This window comes from Sebastes fasciatus, chromosome 13 (genome assembly GCF_043250625.1).
Source record: "Sebastes fasciatus isolate fSebFas1 chromosome 13, fSebFas1.pri, whole genome shotgun sequence".
Classification (NCBI taxonomy): Eukaryota; Metazoa; Chordata; class Actinopteri; order Perciformes; family Sebastidae; genus Sebastes; species Sebastes fasciatus.
In genome coordinates this window covers 19,395,252-19,416,369 of record NC_133807.1, presented here as the reverse complement: position 1 = coordinate 19,416,369, position 21,118 = coordinate 19,395,252, and the positions used below count along the sequence as shown (strand labels likewise).

The window sequence follows — 21,118 nt, the reverse complement described above, 5'->3', positions numbered from 1 at the left end:
CATTGAAGCCTGGTTTAGAGCATGCTGGCTCACTGAAATGGCGTGATACAGTAAATAGTGTGTGTGTGTGTGTGTGTGTGTGTGTGTGTGTGTGTTAGTTAGTCAGCCTGCTCTGATTGGCTAATGTGAATCAGCTGTCTAGCAGCAATCTGAAGTTGCCGTGGTGATTGGCCACTGCTGCAGTGGGGCAGTTTATAATAGGAGTTAACCAGAGACGTACATGTCATAAAAGTGCTTCTACGACAGAAACCGTGACTCCTATCGCTTAGATTGTTCATGAGACCAGTTAGGAGTCTCTGATGAACAAATGGTGCGACATTTGGGTGTGTAGTGTCAAAAATGTGACCTCGGCGGCAGTTTCGAAAAGTAGTAACTTTTTTCTCTGATCCAAAACATTCTGTGAAATTTAATATGGGGCCCTATGGGAGCGAAGCCTGCAGTTGCTCTCACGTTCAGGCATGTGTCGCCAAATGTGTAAGTCCGACTGATTCCATAGCTACATGTTTGCGACCGGTACAAAAATACCTACGTTTTGATGTATTAATTGTGTATGAGGAGTGGACGTTGTGGGCTACAGAGCAATTTGTTCGGAACATTTTCAAAAGATTTCAAAGCTTTCCCGCACTCTAGCGATGATGTCACGCGCTCTAGCCCTTAACGACCCACGCAATACACACCCATTATAAAATCTGAAACGGTCTGAAAATTTCACAAAACGTAAACTGCGATTTCGTGAAAACCGTGCCAGCTATCAAAAAATTTCCATTTGGCCAAATAAAGTCCCAAGTCTCGTGACCCGTTTAAACTTTTAATCCCGTTTCTACGTTAAAGTATGGCGACTCTGTATGGCCCCAAAGAGGAGTGTTTATGAGCACTTGTCACGTCGATTTTCAATGCATTCCAATGGAGAAAAAAATCGCGCTTTCGCGCGATTTTCTCGGGAACCGCTGCGCGAATCTCTTAGTCAGGTCATAGCACAGGATTCCCGATCATTCCGCACGTTTTGATGTATTTTTTGTACAGGTGTTGGCAACGCTGCCGGAGGAGTAGCGCGGCAAAGTTTAGGCAGAAGTCTGAATAATTATAAGCCCGACGGCACACTGGAATAAGCCCGACGAATAATAGACCAGTGTGCTTTGCTAGGCACACTGGAACTAGAAAATTTCGCAAGAAATTTTGACCAGTGTGCCTGGTGCTGGGGGGGGTCTGAGGACCATAGTGAGGTTATAAGAAGGGGGATGATAGGCCCAATAAAGTCCAAAGTCTAGTGACCCGTTTAAACTTTTAATCATTTTTCTACGTTAAAGTATGGCGACTCTGAATGGCCCTAAAGACGAGTGTTTTTGAGCTCTCTTCATGTCAATTTGCCATTCATTCCTATGGAGCAAATAAATCGCGCTTTCGCGCGATTTTTTCAGGAGCTGCTGAGATTTCTTTCGATAACAGTGACACCAGCCTTCTCGTACACTGGGACAGCCTTCATGTTGAGAAGCAGGGTGAACACCTTAATGGGATTGTGGACTTGGTCTTTCTTGTACCACAGGTACACCGCGTCCCCTTTGGTCCCCTCGCTCAGGTTAACACTCACTGGCGTGTATTTTTGCTGCTGAAGGGCATGATACTCAGCATCATCAGTGGAGACATTCAGATCACTGAGTGCACGCCCGGGGTCGGTGGTCTGACGGTACCAGATGAAGACATCGGATCCTCCTGCACCCTTGTTAGTATCTTCATCCACACGGATGTAACCATTCTTTAAGTAGTTGGAATCTGCTCCGTAGGAATCAGTGACAGTGACATCACAGATGTAGGTTCTCTTCTCTCTCTTCAACCAGGCGTGGATCCAGTTCCCTCCAGCCTTGCGGTTCAGATCACAGGCCAGTCTCTCCAAGTCATTCCGAAACTTCACGGCTTCACTATCTGCATTTGTAGAGACCTCAATGTCCACTATGGGAGTATAATACTCTCCGGACCCTCTGAAGTACCAAAGGTAGACACAGTCCCCTTTTGCTCCAGCATTGAGATTTTTATCGATCTTTTTGTACCCTGCATCGATCAATCCAGCAGCCATGTCATTGTTGAATGTAACTTGGAGCTTGGTGATTGGTACTGACCCACGTTTGTACCAAATGTAGATGTCCTTTCCCCCTACACCCTTGTTCAGATCAATATCGATTCTCGTGAAGCCTTGGTGTTGGAGCTTATTTTTGCCTGTTCTAAAAATGGTGTATTGGAATAATTCCGCATACTGGGGTCCCTAAACAGTTTTAGAATTATATAAATTGGGTATCACTGTAAAGCTGAGACTCTTGTGGATCCAATGAGCCTAACTGTATTCATGTGTGATGATGTTAGTCCCCATTTTGTAATCTAGAAATAGGTCAAGGATTTACAGGATAGTTGGAGTAGGTAAGAACCAGTGTGTGTGTTGGTGAGTGTGATTGAAGACAGAGCTGCGGCTTTGGTGAGGAGGAGTTGCACACCTGTCCTTGACCGTCACCTAAACGTGACCTGGTAGAGAAGACGCATTTCCTCTTGCACTGAGGGTGTGTGTGTATGAGTGTATTCTGATCACTGGCAAGAAGGTCGTACTCTATATCCTATACTGGATTGGCACTCAGTGTGATCTGGTGGACGGGGTACGATTGTCTGTGGACCACTGAAAGGAATAAATGAGTTCTGAAACAATAGTTGCTTGAATAAGTATACTATTGTGTACGAAACAGCGTGATGGAGTGAGGTGCTAAATAAGCATTGGAATAAGACACTCTTGAGATAAAGGAGTGTCAGGAAGAAATTACTAACTAAATTAGCAATTGGGCAGGTGAGAAGAGGGAGAAAAGAAACTACAACTAGAATTAGATTTCTAAGATACAGGCACACTTATAATATACTTACACAATCAGTGCACACACACACACACACACACACACTTACACAATTAGTGCACACAGACACACACACTTACACAATCAGTTCACACAAAGACACACACACACGCCCACACATGTTCCCATGAGAAAGAAGTATTAAGAAAAAAATGATTTTCTTGAGACACACCTTCTCCTAAAAGTCCTGCCAAGCACACAGTTATCTATTTCACTCAAAGCAGGCGTGACTTACACAGAACTGTCAAAACACTAAATGGGAACCCCTGTGGGCATGTGCATGTGTGTTAAAGTTTATGAATTCACCTTCATGATGGCACAGATTTTTGCAGTAGTTGAAGTTTTTTGCAGACATTTAGCTACAAACTGATTATTTTGGTGCTATATATTTATTATAATTCTATCTTGTCTAAAAGTGTTTAGAATTAAAAAAAATATAACCATCCAGATAAAGAGACAATAACTGTTGTCATGAACATCACAGCAAAGTAAAGACAACTCTTTTTATATTTGGGATCTACCGGAATCCGAATTGGTTATTCGGAAAAGCACAAATAATGCCATGAAAACAGATTAAACAAGCGTACAACAACACAACGCAAGTGTGGGGAAAAAACATATATAGATATAGATATAGATAGAGGACAGAGATGTTGAATGTCATTGGGTAATCACTACTTGTGGTGGGTGATATTCCAAAGAATAAACTACCTTACAAAACCGGATTAAAATCATGATTACTTCTAAGTAAATGCTGTCACTCTCAACCTCCGACTTCCTAGGAAAAGAAGCTCCAAAGCTACCTTGGACCACGCCTTGTGTGTGTGTTTGTGTCTACCTCCTAAGCTCCAATAGCCCATCTGTATTCATGTGTGATGATGTTAGTCCCCATTTTGAAACTTGACCACAAATTAGAGACCTAGAGCATTCAGAGCATGGATGGCTTTCCTAGCTAGGTTTACAATAAGGAGGTTTCTGCAGGATTGGCAGGTCATCCAAGATGGGATAAGTATTCTAATAGGCAGCCTTGGCACTCAGGAAAGGAGGCAGTTCAGGGTAATCTGTCTGTAGAATATAGAATAGTTCTTGTTTCTTCACCTGAGGGGCTGTAATCTAGAAATAGGTCAAGGATTTACAGGATAGTTGGAGTAGGTAAGAACCAGTGTGTGTGTTGGTGAGTGTGATTGAAGACAGAGCTGCGGCTTTGGTGAGGAGGAGTTGCACACCTGTCCTTGACCGTCACCTAAACGTGACCTGGTAGAGAAGACGCATTTCCTCTTGCACTGAGGGTGTGTGTGTATGAGTGTATTCTGATCACTGGCAAGAAGGTCGTACTCTATATCCTATACTGGATTGGCACTCAGTGTGATCTGGTGGACGGGGTACGATTGTCTGTGGACCACTGAAAGGAATAAATGAGTTCTGAAACAATAGTTGCTTGAATAAGTATACTATTGTGTACGAAACAGCGTGATGGAGTGAGGTGCTAAATAAGCATTGGAATAAGACACTCTTGAGATAAAGGAGTGTCAGGAAGAAATTACTAAATTAGCAATTGGGCAGGTGAGAAGAGGGAGAAAAGAAACTACAACTAGAATTAGATTTCTATGATACAGGCACACTTATAATATACTTACACAATCAGTGCACACACACGCACACACACACACACACACACACACACTTACACAATTAGTGCACACAGACACACACACTTACACAATCAGTTCACACAAAGACACACACACATGCCCACACATGTTCCCATGAGAAAGAAGTATTAAGAAAAAAATGATTTTCTTGAGACACACCTTCTCCTAAAAGTCCTGCCAAGCACACAGTTATCTATTTCACTCAAAGCAGGCGTGACTTACACAGAACTGTCAAAACACTAAATGGGAACCCCTGTGGGCATGTGCATGTGTGTTAAAGTTTATGAATTCACCTTCATGATGGCACAGATTTTTGCAGTAGTTGAAGTTTTTTGCAGACATTTAGCTACAAACTGATTATTTTGGTGCTATATATTTATTATAATTCTATCTTGTCTAAAAGTGTTTAGAATTAAAAAAAATATAACCATCCAGATAAAGAGACAATAACTGTTGTCATGAACATCACAGCAAAGTAAAGACAACTCTTTTTATATTTGGGATCTACCGGAATCCGAATTGGTTATTCGGAAAAGCACAAATAATGCCATGAAAACAGATTAAACAAGCGTACAACAACACAACGCAAGTGTGGGGAAAAAACATATATAGATATAGATATAGATAGAGGACAGAGATGTTGAATGTCATTGGGTAATCACTACTTGTGGTGGGTGATATTCCAAAGAATAAACTACCTTACAAAACCGGATTAAAATCATGATTACTTTTAAGTAAATGTTGTCACTCTCAACCTCCGACTTCCTAGGAAAAGAAGCTCCAAAGCTACCTTGGACCACGCCTTGTGTGTGTGTTTGTGTCTACCTCCTAAGCTCCAATAGCCCATCTGTATTCATGTGTGATGATGTTAGTCCCCATTTTGAAACTTGACCACAAACTAGAGACCTGGAGCATTCAGAGCATGGATGGCTTTCCTAGCTAGGTTTACAATAAGGAGGTTTCTGCAGGATTGGTAGGTTATCCAAGATGGGATAGCATCTGAGCTGCATCTCAAATGAATCTTTAGGTTCCCAGCTCAGATGATGTACACCAATTCTATTAGCTTTATTTTGACTTGGAGGGGTAAGGATAAGTTATATTAAAGAAAATTACTTATACTTTTGGGAGGGAAAATCAGCTAATTACATAAAAAGTTATTTTTATAAAATGGTTGCTATATCGTGACAGTAGTGCGTGAAACAGGTAACCTGAAAAAAATCATGTTCCTCTGTGTCCTCCGGTGTCCTCCGGTGCTCCTAACGGCATCTGCAAGATTTCACAGACCGGAGGAAAACAAGCAGTAAGAGCTGATCTGAGGTCTGTTGTCCAGCTGCCATCTACGAGAGCCAGCTGTCAATCACTCACGAACTCTGACCAAACGGTCAAACTAGGCAGCGCTAATCAAATATGAATCAATATTCTGTTATGTTAATGCCTATTTCTCTCCTCAGATGTTTTCAGAATCATCAGCGGTTTATTTTGAAAAGTAGGTGAATACCTAGTTCCTGTTATCATACAATGAGAGTTGGGGGCTTTTAATCACAGGTGTAATTGATAACATTAATTATGGCCCTGATCCATTGAAGCCTGGTTTAGAGCATGCTGGCTCACTGAAATGGCGTGATACAGTAAATAGTGTGTGTGTGTGTGTGTGTTAGTTAGTCAGCCTGCTCTGATTGGCTAATGTGAATCAGCTGTCTAGCAGCAATCAAAAGTGGTGATTGGCCACTGCTGCAGTGGGGCAGTTTATAATAGGAGTTAACCAGAGACGTACATGTCATAAAAGTGCTTCTACGACAGAAACCATGACTCCTATCGCTTAGACTGTTCATGAGACCAGTTAGGAGTCTCTGATGAACAAATGGTGCGACATTTGGGTCTGTAGTTTCAAAAATGTGACCTCGGCGGCAGTTTCGAAAAGTAGTAACTTTTTCTCTGATCCAAAAAATTCTGTGAAATTTAATATGGGGCCCTATGGGAGCAAAGCCTGCAGTTGCTCTCACGTTCAGGCATGTGTCGCCAAATGTGTAAGTCCGACTGATTCCATAGCTACATGTCTGCGACCGGCACAAAAATACCTACGTTTTGATGTATTAATTGTGTATGAGGAGTGGACGTTGTGGGCTACAGAGCAATTCGTTCGGAAAATTTTCAAAAGATTTCAAAGCTTTCCCGCACTCTAGCGATGATGTCACGCACTCTAGCCCTTAACGACCCACGCAATACACACCCATTATAAAATCTGAAGCGGTCTGAAAATTTCACAAAACGTAAACTGCGATTTCGTGAAAACCGTGCCAGCCATCAAAAAATGTCCATTTGGCCAAATAAAGTCTCAAGTCTAGTGACACGTTTAAACTTTTAATCATGTTTCTACGTTAAAGTATGGCGACTCTGTATGGCCCCAAAGATGAGTGTTTTTTAGCACTCTTCACGTTGATTTTCAATGCATTCCTATGGAACAAAAAATCCCGCTTTTGCGCGATTTTTTCGGAAACCGTTGCGCGAATCTCTTAGTCAGGTCATAGCACACGATTCCCGATCATTCCGCACGGTTTGATGTACTTTTTGTACATGTGCTGGCAACGCTGCCGGAGGAGTAGCGCGCCAAACTTTTAGGCGAAAGATGAAGAATAAGAAAATAAACGCGTCGAATAATAGACCAGTGTGCTTTGCACAAGGCTTTGCCTTGTGCTTCTAGGCACACTGGAATTATGTTTGTTTTGTTTGGGTCAGTTCAACATCAAGAGCGGTGGAATAGTGTTCAGGACTCACAGAGGCTTTTAAAAACACCCTGTTTTTCAAGTTTGAAACCGCGAGAAGTTGGCATGAAAAACATAAACATAGTTGTCACTAGTTGTGGGGAGATGTGGGGGAGTTTCAGGGGGCCTAAAGCCACAGGGGGGCGCTCAGAGAGGCAATATGATCTTGTAAAGTTTTGTGCAGCAAATCCAGTCTTGGGTCTCGTCATTAATCCCACAGCAGAGCAGCACCCATGGATTCAGGAAGTACAGAAGCTTTTTGAAATATCAACCAACTTGATGAGATTATCTAATTGCATCATGTCTCTTGCTAAAGAATATATTTTTCTGTCTGTCTGGATTATGAAGAACTACTCTCCCAGGAACCCTTGGCCTCTGTAGTCCATGATGCATATGCCATGTGGGTGTGGGATCTGCAGTTTACCGCTTCAGGCCTGAGTAAATACTGCAGCCATTCCAGGCATTGCTGTGAATGGTGGAGGAAGGAAACGTCTGTAATCAGGGTAACTTCACTGTTTCCCATAGCTGAGGCAGGAAGTAAATTGGTTGCAGGGAGATGACAGTAGATGAATAGAGGGAGCGTATCTGACAGACAGAAAAAGGGAGAGGTCTTAGGTACGCGTTGAGTTTCCAGTTTTGCACTAAAATGCAGCTCAGTGTAATGTATCATATTTTATTCTGATATGTGTCATTAATAGAACATTATTTCATATAACACATTTCTGCTGGGATGAAGAACATTTGTGTGATGATCAATGTGACCTTGTGTTGACTTTAGTGTATATGCTGCGTTATACGTTGTCTATTTGAGAACAACACTGCACACTTTATATTCTTGGCATTTATAGAGCACTTAATGCTTCCCTTGTGGTCTGGACTGTGTTCTGGCAGCCCGCTGTTCTGACTGTCCGTCTCTCCTGAGGCTGAGGCCATGGTTACGCTGTTATTGTTACCTGTTATTCCAATGAGAACATGTTATTCCTGATCTTTTTCTGGGGACAGAAAAATGGTATGCATACCGCTTGGCTGTGTTGATGGAGAGTATAGTGATGGAGAGCTCGGGAAGAAAATTTTCAAATTTAAGACTTAGGGATTTAACAGTAAAAGGCATCTGCATATTGGATTCTAGCTCCTGAAATTAAGATCCGCTCATGTCTCCGGAGTGTTTTAGTCGCTCAACAAAATTGAGTCCTACTCTTCCAAACTGAATAAGGGAAGAAGAGGTTTTCACTTTCCATTCAGGCATGGAAAAGTTATGTGGTGCCAAATGTTGGCACTTCGCCTCTCTGTAAATCCAGTGCATTAACAGTAATTTGGATTAATGACGTTTTTCACACTTCAGGAACTCCAAAACTCTGTTTTTCTGATGATATCATCACATCAGTCAGTGACTATGCCAAATGCTAAAACCAGGTTTCTGCTAATGTCATTAGAATTAAAAGCACATACATCTAATGCAATGTGAAGACCATGGCTGACATAGAGTAAGACGCTTTCCCCTTGAGTCAGCAGCGATGCAGGCCTGTGATTCTATTACATAAGGTATAGCATATCGTAGCAGTCCACTAAGCAGTCCTTCTACTCTAATGCCACTTGAGCTACTTAAAATAGCTTTGAAGAACTGCTTTTTAAGTCAGTAAAGTTTATTTGGTATAGCACCTTTCACAGAGCAAGGTCAAAGTGCTTCACAAAACACAAATTGCTAAAAAATTGGACCAGAAAAACAGTAAAACAAACAATAAAACAAAAGCAACAAAAGCCCTTAAAAACACACAGGCGAGACAAAGGCCAGTTTGAATAAGTGTAATAAATGAGGTGCTTTTTAAAGGCGTCAACAGAGACAGCAAAGGCACCTTTTGTATAAGGATGGAGAAGGTCAGAAATGTACACAGGTCCCTGACCATGCAGGGCTCTATATGTGAGAAACAGAACCTTAAAATGAATCCTGAACTTGATGGGAAGTCGATGGGTGTGCTGTGAGTCGTCCTACTGGACCTGGTCAAAAGCCTTGCAGCAGCATTTTGGACCATTTGTAGGCGTTCAGGTATGATACAAAAGTGTGAATGATCATATCTAGCTCAGGTTTTGATGCGACCTGAGTTTGGCAATGTTTCTTAAATGGAAGAAACTTGTACAGGTCAAAGATTTGATAAGTTGATCAAAGTACATAGCCTGAATAAATATAACACAGCGATTTCTAAGATTAGCATGTCCAGCTGAAGAAAGGGACCCAATACACTGAGCATAAACCTTGGAAACTATGCTGTCTGAAGCAACGATAAGGGCCTCAGTCTTATCTGTGTTTAGCTGTAAATAGTTGTTAGCCATCCAGTCCTTAAAGTGCGTTTTGTTTTAGTGTCATAGGGCAAAAATTTCATAATAACCTTTCAGCATATTATAATGAAATTGCTCTGAGAGAAAACTAGACTTCTGCACGTCCTCTTGGCTCTGTTTTCAGGCTTTAGAAAATCATCATCGGTCATTTTAGGGAGAGAGCGTTCCTATTGGCTGTTCTTCAAATGCAGATGCCCATACACGTCCCTTCAGATGGTGAAAGCGTGATTCAACGGCAGAATATCATGCCGAAAAAGTTTCTATTCCAAAATTGGTATTAACTGCCTACACTGCAAAGCAACCCAAAAAAGGAAGACGGACTTATCAAACGAGAGTCTGACAATATCGGCAAAGCGTTTCACAGAAAATGTTCCTAATAATTTAGCCTTCTGCTCACGGCTGTGGCTAGCTCAAGGCTCTGGTTAGCAGAAGGCTAAACTATTAGCAACATTTTCTCTCCATCTCTGCAACACTTCGCAAATATTGTAGCTCGCTAGAGCCTCGATTCACAGTATGTCATCTCAAAGGGCTTTACAGGCCAACAAGTTTGTAAAGAAAACGGTAATTCTCGTAGAATTGCCGCTACGGCATCGGGATCACAATCCCGATTGGGATGATGTTTAAAATTAATGACTAGTACTTGCACAGGTTACTGTATGAAGTGCGTGCATATGCATATCTGGTGGGACAGACAGTTGTGCAAAACTCTTTAGTCAGTTTATCAGCCTCATCAGGCTTAAAAGAGACATACAGCTGGATATCATCAGCATAACAGTGTTATGAGATACATTTTAAATTTGCTAATAATATGACATAATGTAAGCACATACAAAGAAAATAATATATAGGACCCAAGACAGAACCCTGAGGCACACTGCAGGAAAGAGCAGCAATTTTAGACATGTAGGAACCAAGCGACAGAGATCTGAGAGATGGGAGAATCAGTCCATGGTGCTCCCAGAGACACCCACCCACTGCCTAAGCCTTTCAGTCAGGATGATGTGATCTTCAGTATCAAAGGCTGCGCTAAGATCCAGCCGCACCAAAACAGAGCATTCATTCACCCACATCAGAAGACATCATTATGTCATTGGAGACTCTGAGAAGAGCTGTTTCAGTGAAATGCTTCTGACGGAAACCAGACTGGAATTTGTTTAAAACGTTGTGTGTAGTCAAGACAGCAGTGAGCTGTTTGGCAACAACTTTTAGTTAAATTTCTTTAAATAAAATCATTTTTGTGAAGGGATGTTTCAAGGTTCGTTTTTTTCTTCAGAAGAGGCTGAACAACTGCATGTTTAAAATAAGCTAGGACACAACTAGGCATGGACCAATAGACCCAAGTGCATTTTTAAGCATAGAAGTTGGTGAAATATCTACAGGGCTTGAGGAAAGTTTCATACTGCCCACCAGATCAATGCGGTCTCCTGCAGGGAGAGAAGCAGTCCAAAATTGTTGGCCGAGTTGGATAAGCAGAATAGGAAAAGGAGGATGACGCTAGCCCTGACATCTCTAAGTTTACCCACAAAGAAAGAGAGAAAGGTTCTACAATCCTTATTTGAAAAGACAGGCACATGCAGGATTGACCACGTTGTTGATGGTTTCAAACAGGACTTCAGGGTTGTGTTTGCTGGAGGAAATCAGGTTAGCAATGTAAGAAGCCCTCGCATCCTTAACCATGTTGTTAGATGCAGTTATTGTAATAGAGACTGTGAACATGGAGCTTGGTGGATTTCCACTATCTTTAACTATCTTTTTTTCCCTCTGCACTCATCAGATTTGAACAGATAACAAAGACAACCAAGTCTGTGCAGTTTAACATGATCATTCAGAGAGGATGTGGGTTTGTTTTGACTCAAAGCCTTTTGCAGCAATAAATACAATTGTAAAAAGTTTTCTGTTTTCCTGAAGCTGCCACCCACAGATCATACCGTATCACTGTCACTGGGTTTCACTGGGTTCTACTATGATACCAGATGAAAACACAGAGGCCCTGTTTGGCTCCCAGAACAACACCACAAGTTGCAGCATGCCAGTGAGCAAACAAGAGGTTATTTCTGTCCGTGGTCGACCCCAAACCGACCCTCCTGCCAAACACACTGCCGGCTGGTCCAACCAGGAGGAGAGAAGAGAGGGCTCGTGTTGTGTACTACTGCTCTGAGTAACGGCCACTCGAGGGTTAATTAGACTTATGGGAAAGTTATGGTTGTTGAAATCAGGGAATGTTAGAGGGGAAGTGTGATGGAGTTGCCCGTCATTCGCAGCAGTTGTAACATTTTGTTTTCTTACATTATGTCCAGATTGTGGGGACACCATTTATACCCCAGACATAAAGAAACGGAAAAGTTTTTTTTTTTTCTCCCTCGTCCAGCTGCTTGTTCTGGCTATACGATCAGCTATTTATAGCAGCATAGTCTGCGCCTGCTTTATACTGTAGTGCTGAGTTAATCGCCGGTTAATGTGGGACATGTTTCTTCACGGCAAGGTTTTTGTACCTCCTTTTTAAAACATTTCCCTATTCTATTCTTTATAGCTATGTACACATCACTCTCTCAACACTATTTGAAATGTTTTCTTGTGATGCCTTTCAGTTTACTGGACCGTCATCAACCCATTTTAAAACAACTGTTATCTTTTAGATGAACTTTTAGATGGCTGAGTCAGGCTACCTCCGTACAGTATGACAGTACTGTACAAAGACTGCTACGTATAATAACAGACACATTTTCTTTGCCTTCTTGTCTACAACATACTTATTAGTTTTAGAAAATAAGTGTCTGTCTACTGTTATTTGTAAAGATGACCTATTATGCTCATTTTCAGGTGCATACTTTTTGGGGTTTCTACTAGAACATGTTTACATGCTTTAATGCTAAAAAAAACGCTTTTTTTTACGCAGTAACACCTTTTTTCACCCTCCTCTCGAAAAGCCCAGTCTGCCTGATTGGTCAGCTGGACCGCTCTGTTGTGATTGGTCAACCGAACCAAACTCTTCAGACTCAGCATCAGCTCCGCTCTGTTACTTGGTGACATCACCATGTTACGAAAGAAAAGGCGGGACTTCAAGCGAGGCGTTTCAGGCAGTTCAGGAGCAGTGTTTCTGTGGGAGAGACAAACTCTCTTTTTTAACTTTGCAGACCTTTTACATGCACAATAAACTACATAACACACTAAAGGAAAGGGAAAGAGCCCAAAAGCATAATAGAGATCATCTTTAAGATAATTGTAAGAATAACAGGTAACTTCATATTCAATCATATATATTTTTGCTATTATTAGCTGACTGACTTTCTACCCTGAAGGCACGCATTTGTTTTGAATACTTCTACTTGATTTGAGAATTTTGAAAAAAGCACCATGATTGAGGAAACAAAGATGATTTTTCTTCTGCATTGTCACGGGTAAAAACATAAAATACATGATGTATGCTTCTGTGATACCTCTATTATTTAGTTATTGCAGAAGATGTGGTACTAGGGATATGTACATGGCATCAAATGATCTCAAGTCTTAACAAAGATACAGCTTTATATACATTAACACAAAAACAACAATGCTACCGTATTATATATTGATTCTGCACTATCTAATACATAATAAGATTTGCTATGTTGGTCAAGGAGATAATGACTATAGAAGACAAGCTGGGAGATAAAACCCTTGAGTTTTAATGACCTTAATCTAAGAAGGAAAATCAACCAAAAGAAGATTTTATGGGATGTTACTCAATAGAATACCACAGATAATGAAATAAGTGCATCCATCTGATGCTGTGACGTGACACAGTTGTATTGTCAGGAAGTATTGCCCCATTGTGTTGTAGTCATAGTTATGGTAAATGACTCCAGTCAGTTTGCCATGGTATATTGTGGAATTTCTTTGCAAGTCTCCATTCATTAGTAATCTTGGTGAAACAGTTGACAGTATCACTATGTGTTAAAACGTGGGAAGGAATGTCTTATTGACCATGGTTCAAAATGATAGCTTAAATGTAATGACAGTTTGCCTTTGGGCAGCTGTGAGTATGTTTACTTATTGGTAAGTGTGTGCAATTAGTTGTTTTTGGTGATGATGTTAATGTGGCCCAAGCTGCCACAGGCCTCTTTTAGCCTCTCGTGGCAGCTGCATGTAGCGCAGCTTCAAAGAAAACTGGAGGCCTACAGGGATTTCCCTCTGGCTTTCCCACCATCTGCAGAGCCCTTCATGGGATGTGATGGTGGTGGGTGTTGTGGAGACTCCCCTGTGGAAATGAATAGCCACTTGTACTGCAAATTCTTTTAACAATCTCTCTCGACATCATTGGATATGCACATATTTATGATTTTAAATCATTTCTAACCTTTTACAGGTTGATGTTTAGGCCCCAGCCAGCATACAGAACATTTTGACTCTCATCCCATCATTAAAGCACATTCTTGCTTTATTGTCTTTGACTAAATTTAGCTCCAGGTGTAATATGATCCACCTAATGCCTTTACTGAAGACAATGCCATGGCAGACACCCAGACTTTTCACGACCACGATAAAGAACTCTACTCTAAGGTTTGAAATGTCAGTGTTTAATAACCCTGCAATCAGTCATGCAAAGCCCAACACCTGATACTTTGAGAACTAGTTTGATTAACAGATTCATAGTTTGATTAAACTGAACATCTGTCTTTGGTGTAGCAGCACATGCTCAGCAATGTGCTGGCGATCTTATTCAGTCTGACGTCTTGGCTCTGAGTGGGCCAGAAATGAGCTGTGTGTTATGGAAGGAGCTGTCTGCTTTGCATACCTGCACCTAAATTACTCCAAATGTGCGTCTTTATCCAGACCTTCGCTGGGATTCTTTCTGGAACCAGCCCAGTGAAAATCCACAAGGAATTTGACGCAGTCTGGGTTTTATAGGAAATACCTATGAGAGCTGAAAGGGGCTGTATCGATGACTCCCTCATCACAGTGCACCTGAATCTGATTACAGTGTGCCAATCAGATGAAGACAGGGTTACTACCAAAGCCTTCAAGTGGTGGTTTGAAATCGGCTTAAGAGTGTTTTTGACCTTTAAGGCGGCAGTAAGCAGAATATTTTTGGCATCATTGGTCAAAAAATCCATGATAACCTTTCAGCATATTGTAATTCAAGTGTTCTGAGAGAAAACTACACTTCTGCAACTCGTCATGGCTCTGTTTTCAGGCTTTAGAACGTCTAGCCCATGACGGAAGCGTTCCTATTGGCTGTTCATTCAACGGAGGCAGCTGTCAATTACTCGAGAGCTGCGATCAAGCGGTCAAACTGATCAAATATGAATTAATATTCTGTTACTGTAATGCTTATTTCTCACGTAAAACATCTTGTAGTGTACTGTTTAGCTGTAAAATGAAAAAGTTTGCTGCGGCTGGTGGGCGGTGCTTGGTATTTCCTCAACTGATCTCAACATGGGTCACAAAGTTTCTCATTTTATAGCTAAATGGTACACTACATGATGTTTCTGAAAACACTTTATGCAAGAAATAGGCATTACAGTAACAGAATATTGATTCATATTTGATCAGCGCTGCCTAGTTTGACCGTTTGATTGGAGTTTGTGAGTGATTGACAGCCGGCTCAGAGACGGCAGGCACCAGCTCGGCTCTGATTGGTTGTTTTCCTCCGGTCTGTGAAATCTTGCAGATGCCATTAGGAGCACCGGAGGACACAGAGGCACATGGTTATTTTCAGATTACCTGTCTCATGCACTACTGTCCGGATATAGTGACCGTTTTATAAAAATAACTTTTTTTGAATTGTATTTACTCCAACCTGCCTACTCCAGCTTTTGATGTTGTTCTTGTGATGAAAGTTAAACTCAGCGGTTGTCACAAAATTTAGTTTGACCGTGACACTGAACTGTACTGTGAGCAAAAATAAGCTGAGCAAGATTTTGTAAATCTAAGTATGTGCGTTAGTTTGGAGCCCCCACATGGGACTTGATGTTAATGAGGGCTTTGATGTTCAAAGAAACTTTATCTGGGAAAAAGAAAGTGTGGATTTTGGCTCTGAAGAATACTTTGGCACTGAGGGTCAAGAGTCTAATGAGATTGCGGGGATCACAGTGATGGGGTTGGAGTGCACTTTCTCACCAGGACAACAGTATGACAGCACACCAGCACAAACTATCTGACATCACTGGTAGAAAATAACTGCAGGAAACTTTGTGGACTTATAAATAATAATGGGCTAACAGGGTACTTTTTATCCTTCACTACACAAAGGAAACATTGTGCAAGAATCACTTCTATTTCAGTGAGCTGTCATGACATAAGTGGCAAATATAGGTGGATAAAGAACACAGGATGTGATGTTACAGAAGAGTATTATTGCATTGTCAGTATTGCTCTAAAATAGAACATCAGAGAGACATTATAGCAATTAATATTAAATAAACTTCAAAACAAAAGGAACGCATAAAGCGAGGAGAAGATGAAAGATTTTGATGGAGTCAATGTGTTTTACATTCGTTTTTTTAAGGGCCACTCAGCAAGCTGTCAGTATATTCACAGGTGTTAAGTACAGAGTCCAGAGTCCAGACATTTAAGAAGTTTAACAACGCACAGACGCAGCTAATAAAAGCCATCAATTCAAAAGAATGTCAAAGAGTTGTATCCTGTTGACTCAACCTTCCCAAAGTCAGAAACATTCAGGCCCTGATAGTTTAGCTCCATTTAGCTCCTTTAGTCTGTTCAGGGGCAGGCCGGTCTCACACACTGTTTGTAGCTATGCCTACGAAAAGTGGACGGCTGGGTCCAAAAATACTGGACTTTCATCCAGGAGACCGACGTTCATGTCCCGTGTGAAAGTCAACATTGATTCATGTGTCACGTAACTTGCAACGCCACTTCCGGAGTTTTTTTAAGCCGAACCACAATCTTTTCCTTAACCTTACTTATTAGTTTTGTTGCCTAAACCTAACTAAGTCGAACTTTTCCTAAGCCCAACTAAGTAGTTTTGTTGCCTAAACATAACCAAGACGATCTTTTCCTAAGCCTAAGTAGTTTTGATGCCTAAACCTAACTAAGTAGTTGTGTTGCCTTATCCTAACCAAGTCGATCTTTTCCTGAACCTAACTAAGTAGTTTTGTTGCCTAACCCTAACCAAGTCAATCTTTTCCTAAGTCTAAGTAGTTTTGACGCCTAAACCTAACTAAGTAGTTTTGTTGCCTTATCCTAACCAAGTCAATCTTTTCCTAAACCTAACTAAGTAGTTTTGTTGCCTAAACCTAACCAAGTCACTCTTCTCCTAAGCCTAACTAAGTCGTTTTGTTGCTTAACCCGAACTAAGTAGTTTTGATGCCTAAACCTAACTAAGTAGTTTTGTTGCCTTATCCTAACCAAGTCGATCTTTTCCTAAGCCTAACTAAGTAGTTTGTTGCTTAAACCGAACTAAGTCGTTTTGTTGCCTAAACCTAACCAAGTCAATCTTCTCCTAAGTTTAACTAAGTAGTTTTGTTGCCTAAACCTAACCATGTCAGTCTCTTCTTAAGAACCTATATATTGTATTTGTTAGCCTTGTAATTTCATGGGGCAGACAAATTATACATAAAATCACAAGAAATGTCTTCATCTTGCAGGAATGTATTACCTACATATGCTCTAAAAATACATCAGATTGAACATTATGGATATAAAGAGCAACTTAAATGTAAAAGAATCACCACTTCTTTACATCATCTTTTTATGTGGAAACCACAACAACAACTGTTTTGCTCGAAATACCTTCAGGCCAGAAGTGTTGGTGATTATTTTTCCTCATAAAATGTTAAGTACGATGAATAGTAATGTGCCTGAAATGTTATATTTGGCCCACTGGACAATATGGAACATAAATAAATTGTACAAACTTTACTTTAACTTGGATATTTGTTGTAGCTGTAGTGTGGCCTTTTGGTGTGGTCATGTTGTGACTTTGAGTGCTACTTTACTTAATGTTGTATCTAAGATCATATAATGCAGTTATTCTTTACCTTGAGTGAAGTAACGTCATCACTAATCAATATTCCTTTCAGGCCGTGGTATAACAGTCTTGATGTTGAGAGCCATTGGGAATGAGAGTATGGATTTAACATGGACAGCACATTGAAGGGCTGGCGTTATTCCTGGCTGAGATTCAAGGCTCATGTTACAAATTGCCCTACGATACCAACAGCGCTGCATTGTACACCAACATTACAGGCCCTTTAGGTTTTTGCCCCCGGATGCCAGGTCATGCATTCTACTACATCACCTTTTTACTATCAAACGTTAGTTAAACTTCTCATCATTGAAGGCGTCGTAGTCAAGAACCATGTAACGCAGCTGGTTCTTCATTGAGAAATCGTGACACTGTGTTAATGGGACAGATGAGAATGGCGTTGTCCACCCTTGGGGAATGTGCAGCTTGTAATTACAGAGATTCTCATCTAGAGGGGGAGGCCCAGGATGAAACTGTGCAATGTTTGGCACGATGTCATAAAAAATGACTCATCTCCCAAGTTTTTCACAGGAACACAAAACAAACTAGTCTAAGTAATATTATACAGTACATTCAGTGGAGCAATGGAAATGTATAGACAGACAAATAACAAAAATCTCTCAGATTAATGGTTCATTTATAGTAACTTGAGAACTTGATGACTCTGTTTTTCCATGCACAACTTTACGTGGGCAATTCATATCCATGTATTTATTTTAAATAAACTCCCCATCACACACCCTTACAGTACATAGACAAACGATATATGTTGCAGTATAAATAAATATAGATTTCTGCTCCCTCTGCAGAATCACAGCTTCTGGATGATCAGGAGTCGTGTTTCACTGACGCCTAAGAAGGTCTCGCCCCTCCTGCACAACTAGAAGAACTGTCCCTCAACCTCAAGGACTGCAAGATTGGTGAGTGAACCTAAACGGGGCCGAATCTGTGCCCAAAACATCAGAGTCTGGTAACACATACTGTTGACCATTTAAGAGCAGGGCCACTCTGGGAAAACAAACACTTTTCAGTGATTTGTTTGTGGAATGACGACAGGAATTACATCAAATTGCCTTTGGAAGCCAACACATAATCACAGCTTAAGTAGTTACTGAAATCAAAGTTTTTCCTTGGGAACATGGATTTGTTATGTGTTTACAGCAAAGCTATTTGGCATTTTATGCGTCATTGAAATATTTTTACCTTTGATTCAATGTTACAAATATTTATTCTTTTCTTTTTTACTGAGAACGATATCCACCTCAGAGTATCCTGGTTCTCACTGAGCTAACCAGAACTGATCACTCCTTAAAAATGACATATCATTAATTATGATTTATTATTAATAATGTGGCTTTGGCATTTCTGATAAGTACATAGGCAAGTAGCAATGCTGACCAGCTAATAAAGGCAGACATGTGACTCTAGTCATTTGGTCCAAGTCTCAAGCAAGTCCCAAGTTATTTTTTCTTGGTCAAGTCATCAAGTCGAGTCCTTAGTTAAGGCAAGAGTCCCTTTTTCCCCCTAGAATACTACAGTATACGGTCTTTATAAAGAGAAAAAGACAAGGTATTAGTGCCTGTCTAATAATAATAATAATATTATTGGCCAAATTATCAGACCTGTTAAATGACACACAGAAATTTTGAAATGTGGTCAACGGGGAGCCCCAGTAGCTCACCTGGTAAAGCCGACGCCCCATGTGACAAAGGCTGAGTTATTACCGCAGCGGCCCGGGGTTCGAAATCAACCTGTGGCCCTTTGCTGCATGTCATTCCCTTTCTTCCCCCCTTTCATGACTATCACTATCTCTGTCAATTAAAGGCAAAAGCCAAAAAATTGTCTTAAAAAAAAAAAAAAAAAAATGCGATCAACATTGAAACGTAACTTAACTTAGAGATTGAGATTCAATGTATCTGTGATGTACAGAAACGTTACAATGCCAACGTTTTATTCTGGCAATTGGGTTGATTAATGATATCAATCGTTATCAGGCTAAGGTTCGCCAGCGACGTAGTTGTGAGAGAACAGATTGTATCTGGCTAACGTTAGCTAACATCAGTCCTCACAGACACTGACCAATTTGAAAGAGTCTTCAAAGGACAACAAAGTTTGATGTTGTAGTTTCGCTGTCAGAAATCTGTGATGAGCAGGTCTTATATTCAGCAGTTTGCCTTTTTCCTTCACATGTGATTGGGAAACTCTTGAATCTGAATGTGATGACTCTTGGCACGGGCATCATCATGATCTGATCTGATCCATTGACCATCAGGTAGCGTCGCGAGGAGCTTGACTGACAGGGTAGTTATCCAATCATGTCAATGGCATTCCCAGTGTGCGCTCACATGCCAGGTAACATTACACAGACAAGTAATGTCAACACTGACAACGCTGAACTCGAGTCCAAGTCACAATGACACGAGTGCACATGTCTTAACAACGTTCCCCAGATTTTGCTCTTTTGATAACGTTTTATATTACGGCCTGGAAATTACAGTGTTGCTTTGTACACATAGGGTATCAAATATGATACCTCTGGGTGTCTGGTGGTACAAATAAGTAGGTACACAGGAAGGAGACTGGTTATTGAATAAGGGGGAATTTTGTGTGTAGGAGGGATGTAAATTTACATTTGACTGTAAGTAATACAGGAAGTGTGGGAATAACAGTATTGATATTCTGACGAACTAGTTATGATTCATATATAATTTCCTTAAAGTGTATGATAGTGACTACAGTGTAGAGTATGTGTACTGCTTAATTGTAGTTGGGAGTCTCTGGGTAAAGCTGAATAAACATGACTAACAAGTTTTCCAGTTAGAAAATTAGTTGTGCCCTTCATTTCTGCAATTAAGTAATTGGGAGACTTTTCTGTCTTTTAGTGGTGATTAAACACAATTTAAAGCTAAGTGCTTGGATTCTTTTCTAATTCCCCACCTCAAAACTGGATTATTTTACCCCAGCATTATTAGTAAGTTGCTAATACCCCTGTTCTCTGTCTCTCTTAAATTTTTTTTTTTGTCTTTCCTTGTATTGTAAGTAATTTATATGTACTATACCCTGTACGTACAAAAACTACACTGTAATTTATAGGCTAGAATATAGGCTTTACCCTGTTTTTTCCACATCTGACTATTTGTTTTGGTTTAAAGGAGCTCTGGTGTGTTTGTCTGTTAGTTTGGTTGGTTTAGGCTGCTGTGGCAGTGTACTGTGTCACGTGTTGGTTGTTTTATGACGGGATAAAACCAAACCAAAGTCCTACTGCACAATCAAACTCTGGTCCGGATTAAGCAACCAACACCGCCTGAATGAGGTCCTCAGCTGTGCGGCTCATTTGGGGTGTGAAAGCAAAATGGACCAACCACAGAATAGCAGATATGTGATTTTAACATGATTTGAAATGCTAAACTACTATTTAATCCTGTTCAAAAAGATAGCGGTGTGCTCAGTGGATAAATCTTGAGATGTACTAAACAAACAAACGATGGTGCTCTGGAAGAAAAAAGGGTTGAAATC

General features: G+C 40.7%; 1 protein-coding gene across 6 annotated transcripts in view; it reads left to right on the top strand.

Annotated features, from left to right (window-relative positions):
* mrtfbb (myocardin related transcription factor Bb) overlaps window positions 1–21,118 on the top strand; it is a 100,202-nt gene that overhangs the window by 60,900 nt on the left and 18,184 nt on the right. For all 6 annotated transcript variants that reach the window (XM_074657424.1, XM_074657423.1, XM_074657425.1 and 3 more), the window contains exon 3: window positions 18,412–18,522. The gene's annotated coding sequence lies outside the window, so the exon portion shown is untranslated. The remainder of the gene's footprint in view (window positions 1–18,411; window positions 18,523–21,118) is intronic.